This window comes from Somniosus microcephalus, unplaced genomic scaffold, assembly GCF_052327205.1.
Source record: "Somniosus microcephalus isolate GS21.2 unplaced genomic scaffold, FLI_Smic_1.0 unresolved_chr6, whole genome shotgun sequence".
Classification (NCBI taxonomy): domain Eukaryota; kingdom Metazoa; phylum Chordata; class Chondrichthyes; order Squaliformes; family Somniosidae; genus Somniosus; species Somniosus microcephalus.
Genome location: NW_028225184.1, coordinates 40,169,785 through 40,177,801, shown reverse-complemented (window position 1 = coordinate 40,177,801; position 8,017 = coordinate 40,169,785). Strand labels below are relative to the sequence as shown.

The window sequence follows — 8,017 nt, the reverse complement described above, 5'->3', positions numbered from 1 at the left end:
GACTATTATATTGCAAATTGGTATTTCATTCCAAAGGTCTATTGCATTGCAAATGAGAATTATATTGCAAAGTGATACTCCATTGCAATGCTCTATTGCATTGCAAACGTCAATTATATTGCAATGGGATATTCCATGGCAACGTGCTATTGCATTGCAAATGATTATCATATTGCAAAGAGATATTCCATTGGAATGTGCTATTGCATTGCAAATTACTATTATATTGCAAAGTGAAATTACACTGCAATGTTCTATTGAATTGCAAATGATGATTATATTGCAGTGATATTCCATTGCAATGTGTAATTGAATTGCAAATGACTGTTTCAATGAAAAGTGAGGTTCAATTGCAATGCCCTATTGCATTGCAAATGACGATCAGAGTCAAAGCGATATTCCTTGTAATTTTCTATTACATTGCAAATGACTATTTTGTTGCAAAGTGATATTCCATTGCAATGTTCTATTGAATTTCAAATTACAATTATATTGTAAAGTGATACTCCATTGCAATGTGCTATTGCATTGCAGGTTACTATTATTTTGCTATGCGCTAATCCATTGGAATGTTCCACTGCATTGCAAATGGCAATCATATTGCAAAGCAATTTTATATTGCAATGTGATTTTGTTCTGCAAATGACTATTGTATTGCAAGTTAATACTCCATTGCAATGTTATATTGCATTGCAAATGACTATAATATTTTGAAGTGATATTCCATTCCAATGTCCTAGTGCATTGCAAATGACGATTGTCCTGCACTGATATTGCACTTCAATGCGCTATTGAATTGCAAATGACTATTGTATTGCAAAGCGATATTTTATTGCAATGTTCTATTGCATTGCAAATGACGATCATATTGCAAAGCGATATGCCATTGCAAGGTGCTTTTGTATTGCATATGACTTTTAAAATGCAAGGTAATAGTCCATTGCAATGTCATATTTCATTGCAAATGACTATTACATTGAAAAGTGATATTCCATTGCAATGTGCTATTGTATTTCAAATGACTATTATATTGCCAACTGTTATTCCATTGCAATGTTTCATTGCATTGCAATGATTGTTGTGTTGCAAAGAATTGTTACATTGCAATGTTCCATTGCATTGCAATGACTATTTTATTGCAAATGATATTCCATTGCAATGTCCTATTGTTCTGCAAATGATGATCATATTGCAAAATGATATTCCATTGCAATGTGTTATTGCAGTGCAAATGAATATAATATTGCAATTTAATAATCCATTGCAATATCCTATTTCATTGAAAATGACTATTATATTGCCAAGCAATATTCCATTGAAATGTTATATTGCATTGCCAATGACGGTTATATAGCAGTGAAATTCCACTGCAATGCGCAATGGCATTGAAAATGAATACAACATTGCAAAGTGATATTCCATTGCAAAGTGCTATTGCATTGCAATGTTCCATTGCATTGCAATGACTAACATATATTTCAAAGTAATATTTCATAGCTATATCCCATTGTATTGCAATGATTGTTATATTGCAGAGTAATATTCCATTAGAGTGTTCCATTGCATTACAATAACTATTATATTGCAAAGTGATGCCCCATTCAAATGTTCCATTGAATTGCAAATGGTGATCATATTGCAAAGCGATATTCCATTGCAATGTGCTGTTGCATTGCCAATGAACATAACACTGTAAGTTAATATTCCATTGCAATGCTGTCTTGCATTGCAAATGATTATGTTATTGCAATGTGATATTCCATTGCAATGTTCTATTGCATTGCAACTGACGAATATATGGCAGTGATATTCATTGCTATATTGCAAAGTGATATTCCAATGCAAAGTGCTATTGCATTGCAAATGACTATTATATTGCAAACTGATATGGCACTGCAATTTTCCACTGCATTGCAATGACTAATATATATTTCAAATTATAAATTCATTGCCAGGTTCCGTTGCATTGCAACGACTGTTATATTGCAAAGTGATACTCATTTTAGTGTTCTATTACATTGCAAATGATGAATATATTGCAGTGATATTACATTGCAATGTTCTATTGCATTGCAAATGACGAATATATTGGAGTGATATTCCATTGCAATGTGCAATTGCATTGCAAATGACTGCTTCAATGCAAAGTGAGGTTCAATTGCAAAGTCCTATTGCATTGCAACTGATGATCAGAGTCAAAGCGATATCCCATTGTAATTTCTATTACATTGCAAATGACTATTATATTGCAAATTTATATTTCATTGCAATGATTGTTTGCATTTCAAATGACGATTGTATTGCAAAGTGTTATTCCATTGCAATGTTCTATTGCTTTGCAAATGACGATTATATTGCAGTGATAATCCATTACAATGTACTGTTGCATTGCAAATGACTACTTTGTTGCAAAGTGATATTCCATTGCAACGTCCTATTGCATTGCAATGAAATATAATATTGCAAGTTAAAATTCCATTGCAATGTTCTATTGCATTTCAAAAGACAATTATATTGTAAAGTGATACTCAATTGCAATGTGCTATTGCATTGCAGATTACTATTATTTTGCAATGCACTAATCTATTGCAATGTTCTGCATTGCAAATGACGATACTATTGACAAGCGATATTGTATTGCAATGTGACTTTGTTCTGCAATTGATTATTATGTTGTAAGTTAATAGTCCATTGCAATGTCATATTGCATTGCAAATGACTATTATATTGCAAAATGAAATTCCATTCCAATGCTTTATTGCATTGAAAATAACGATTATATTGCAGTGCTTTTCCATTGCAATGTTCTGTTACATTGCCAATGAACACTAAGTTGCAATGTGATATTCCATTGCAATGTCTTATTCCATTGCATTGTTCTGTTGCATTGCAAATGACTATTCCCTTAAATTGATATATCATTGCAATATTTCATTGCATTGCAAAAAATGTTATGTTGCAAAGTAATATTCCATTGCAAAGCTCTATTGCATTGAAAATGACTATTATCTAGCAAACTGATATTACATTGCAAAATTCCATGGTATTTCAAATGACAATTATATTGTAAAGTGATACTCCATTGCAACGTGCTATTGCATTGCAAATTACAATTATTTTGCAACACGCTAATCCATTGCAATGTTCAACTGCATTGCAAATGACGATAATATTGAAAAGCGATATTATATTGACATGTGATTTTTTTTGCAAATGACTATTATATTGCAAGTTACTAGTCCATTGCAATGTCATATTGCATTGCTAATGACTATTATACTGCAAAGTGATATTCCATTGCAGTGTGCTATTGCATTGCAAATGACGATTATATTGCAAAATAATGCTCCATTGCAATATTCTACTGCATTGCATATGACGATCATATTCCAAAGTGATATTCCATTGCAATGTTCTATTGCATTGTTAATAACTATTATAATTCAAACCGATATTCCAGTGCAGTGTTCCATTGCATTGCAATGACTAGTATATTGCAAATTAATATTCCATTGCAATGTTCCATTGCATTCCAATGTCTATTATATTGCAAAGTGATACTTCATTCCAAACTTCTATTGCATTGCAAGTGACGAATATATTGCAGTGAGACTCCAGTGCAATGTTCTATTGCATTGCAAATATCAATTCTATTGCAAAGTGATATTCCATTGAAATGTGCCATTGCATTGCAAATTACTGTTACCTTGCAAATTGATATTCCACTGCAATGTTCTATTGCATTGCAAATGACGATCATATTGCAGTGATATTCCATTGCAATGTGCAATTGCATTGGAAATGACTGCTACAATGCAAAGTGAGGTTCATTTACAAAGTCCTATTGCATTGCAAATGACGATCAGAAGTCAAAGCGGTATTAAATTGTAATTTTCTCTTAAATTGCAAATGAGTATTATGTTGCAAATTTATATTCCATTGCTATGTTTGATTGCATCGCAAATGACGATTATATTGCAAAGTGATCTTCATTGCAATGGTCTATTGCAGTGCAAATGACAATTATGGTGCCGTGATAATCCATTAAAATGTTCTGTTGCATTGCAAATGTCTACTATGTTGCAAAGTGATATTCCATTGCAACGTCTTTTGCATAGGCAATTAATATAATATTGCAAGTTAAAATTACATTGCAATGCTCTATTGCATTTCAAATGACAATTATATTGAAAAGTGATATTCCATTGCAATGTGCTATTGCATTGCAGATAACTATTATTTTCAAAGCGCTAATCCATTGTAATGTTCTACAGCATTGCAATTGACAATCATATTGCAAACTGATATTATATTGTAATGTGATATTGTTTTGCAAATGACTATTATGTTGCAAGTTAATAATCCATTGCAATGTCATACTTCATTACAAATGACTATTATAATGCTAAGTGATATTCCATTGCAATGTGCTATTGCATTGCAAATGACGATTATATTGCAAAGTGATATTCCACTGCAATTTTCTATTGCATTGCAAATGACGATCTTATTAGAAAGCGATATTCCATTGCAATGTTCTATTGCATTGCAAATGACGATTATAAGGCCAACTGATATTCCACTGCAATGTTCCATTGCATTGCAGTTACTAATATATTACAAATTAATATTCCGTTGCTATGTTCCATTGCTTTGCCATGACTATTATATTGCAAAGTGATATTTCATTCCAAAGTTCTTTTGAATTGCAAATTACGATTATATTGCAAAGTGATACTGCTTGCAATTTTCTATTGCATTGCAAATGTCAATTATATTGGAACGTGATATTCCATTGCATTGTGCTTTTGCATTGCAAATGACTGTCATATTGCAAAGTGATATTCCATTGCAATATTCTATTGTATTGCAAATTACTATTATATTGCAAAGTGATATTCCATGGCAATGAACATTTGCATTGCAAATGTCTGCTACAATGCAAAATGAGGTTCAATTGCAAAGTCCTATTGCACTGTAATGACGGTGAGGAGGCAAAGCGATATTCCATTTTATTTTTAAATTACATTGCAAATTGCTATTATATAGCAAAGTGATATTCCTTTGCAAAGTTCCATTGCATTGGAATGACTATTATATTGAAAGGTTATGTTCCATTGCAATGTTTGATTGCATTGCAAATGACCTTTATATTGCAAAGTGATATTCCCTTGCAAATTCCTATTTCATTGCAAGTGACGGTTATATTGCAAAGTGATACTCCATTGCAATGTGCTACTGCATTACAAATGTCAATTATATTGCAAATTGATATTCCATTGCAATGTGATATTGCATAGCAAATTACTATTATATTGCAAAGTGATATTCCACTACAATGTACTATTGCATTACAAATTACGATTATGTTGCAGCGATATTCAATTCCAATGCGCAATTGAATTGCAAATGACAGCTACAATGTGAAGTGAGGTGCAATTGCAATGTCTTATTGCATTGCAAATAATGATCAGAAGTGAAAGCGATAAACATAGAAACATAGAAACATAGAAGAAAGGAGCAGGAGTAGGCCATTCGGCCCCTCGAGCCTGCTCCAGCATTCAATGCGATCATGGCTGATCATCCAAATTCCGTACCCTGTCCCTGCTTTCTCCCCAAAACCCTTGATCCCTTTAGCCTTAAGCAATATATCCAACTCCTTCTTGAATATATGTAAGAAGTCACACAACACCAGGTTATAGTCCAACACTTTTATTTGAAATCACAAGCTTTTGGAGCGCTGCTCCTTCATCAGGTGAAGTGGAGAGATGCATAAAGGCACAGCTTATATAGTCAGAGAATAATGCCAGATGATTACAGGTAATCTTTCTAACTGCCATTTATCACACCTTGGCAGAAAGATAATGACAGCAATCAAAGATGTGAATGGTGTCCAAACAGGTCAGTCAGGAAAACATTATATCAAAGAACAATGTGGTGGGGTCACAAGGGTTCAAATGTTGCAGATGCTGTGGTCTGTAAGAAAATCAAAAAACAGACAAAAAAACATTTTTATTTGCTAGAAATCACAGCAGGTCCGGCCGCACCTGTGTAGAGAGAACAAGTCAACGACGACTCGAGTATGGATGACCCTATGTCAGGTGGAGTTACATGTAGCGGGAGAAGAACCCAAGATCCCAGTTGAGGACGTCCTCATGAGTGCAGAACTTGTCTATCAGTTTCTGCTCTAGGATTTTGCATTTTCATGTGTCTCGAAGGCCGCCTTGGAGAATGCTTACCCGAAGATCGGAGGCTGAATGTCCTTGACTGCTGAAGTTTTCCCCGACTGGTAGGAAACACTCCTGCCTGGTGATTGTTGTGTGGTGTCCATTCATCCATTGTCACAGTGTCTGCATGGTCTCGCCGATGTACCATGCACCAGGGCAACCTTTACTGCAACGTATGAGGTAGACAATGTTGGCCGAGTCACATGAGTATGTACCATGTACCTGGTGGGTGGTGTCCTCACGTGTGATGATGGTATCTGTGTTGATGTTCTGGCATGTCTTGCAGAGTTTGCTGTGGCAGTGTTGTGTGGTGTCTTGGTCGCTGTTCTCCTGAAAGCTGGGCAATTTGCTGCGAACGATGGTCTGTTTGAGTTTAGGTGGCTGTTTGAAGGTGAGTAGTGCAGGCGTGGGGATGGCCTTAGCGAGGTGTTCATCATCATCAATGACATGTTGAAGGCTGCAAAGTGCATGGCATAGTTTCTCCGCTCCGGGGTAGTACTGGACGACGAAGGGTACTCTGTTGGTTGTGTCCCATGTTTGTCTTCTGAGGAGTTCTGTGCTATTTTTTGCTGTGGCCTGTCGGAACTGTCGATCGACGAGTCGAGCGTCATATCCTGTTCTTACGAGGGTGTCTTTCAGCGTCTGTAGGTGTCCATCACGTTCCTCCTCGGCTGAGCAGATCCTGTGTATTTGCAGGGCTTGTCCATAGGTGATGGCTTCATTAATGTGGTTAGGGTTGAAGCTGGAGAACTGGAGCATCCTGAGGTTGTCCGTGGGCTTTCATTGTTTCTAAAGCGCTATGGGTCGTCCTGAGGTGGAGAAAGGCAGTCAGGCAATGCAAGTCTGAGAAAAGCGTGCGAGCCTGAGGGGAAACAGTGCAAGAGGACAACAAATAAAATCGGGAGAACCGGTGCTAGCGAGTCAGTTAGAGCGGAGAAAGAGAGCCTGAGGGAAGAAAGAAAGAAACAACGGTAGAAAAAAGAAAGATAACCGTTTCAAACGAGCATATGTGAGAAATCAGCCAATTGTGGGAATAAAATTCAGATCATAGCCGACACATTTTGATCTTCCTTCTATCGCTCACTCATTTGGACTATTCCTGCCGCATTGAGCCTGACATTTACCATAATGATAAGAGGAGAGAACAACAGGGAAAGTTTTGCCCTCCTGATCACACGTTCTCAGACTAATGGAATGAAAATCACAAGTGACCCTCATCCTGAACACAGAGCCCAGCTCATCACGTGTATATACAGAATGGACCTTCTCTTATCCTTGCCTGAATGAAACTTTCACTGTCAGGATAGGTTGGATTGAAAAAAATATTCGTTTTATGTTATTCGGATTGCAGCACAGGAGCAGATGGGAGCTGCTGTTTCACCGCAAGTTTGGAAGGGCGAACAATGATACGGCGGAGGGATGGTGGGTCGAAAATGGCAGCACAGGGGGTCACGGTCGATAGATTGTAAAAAATGTTAGAAACAAAAATGTAAAAGTGGTGGATATCTGAATAAGTGAGACGCAGCAGGTGTGGAGAAGAGGGAACGAACCGGCTGAATTCAGTTGGTTGGGTGACGGTGTTTGCAGCGCTCGGTGCTGGGTTCAGGACAATTATGGACCAGAGGAAATTCTGCAAATCTATCTTAATAACAACTGAAGGGAAAGGTTAATAGGGACCCATGAAGAAAATACAAAACAAACCGCCTTCACTGCGTGGTTTATTGTAGTTGCTAAAGCGGCGAAATTGATGAAAGCCGCAATATTTGTCAACGTTGGGATTCAAATCCCCG

General features: G+C 36.4%; 1 pseudogene; it reads right to left on the bottom strand.

Annotated features, from left to right (window-relative positions):
- Positions 1-6,203: 6,203 nt before the first annotated feature.
- Positions 6,204-6,986, bottom strand: LOC147087217 (uncharacterized; annotated as a pseudogene).
- Between the last annotated feature and the right edge of the window lie 1,031 nt (positions 6,987-8,017).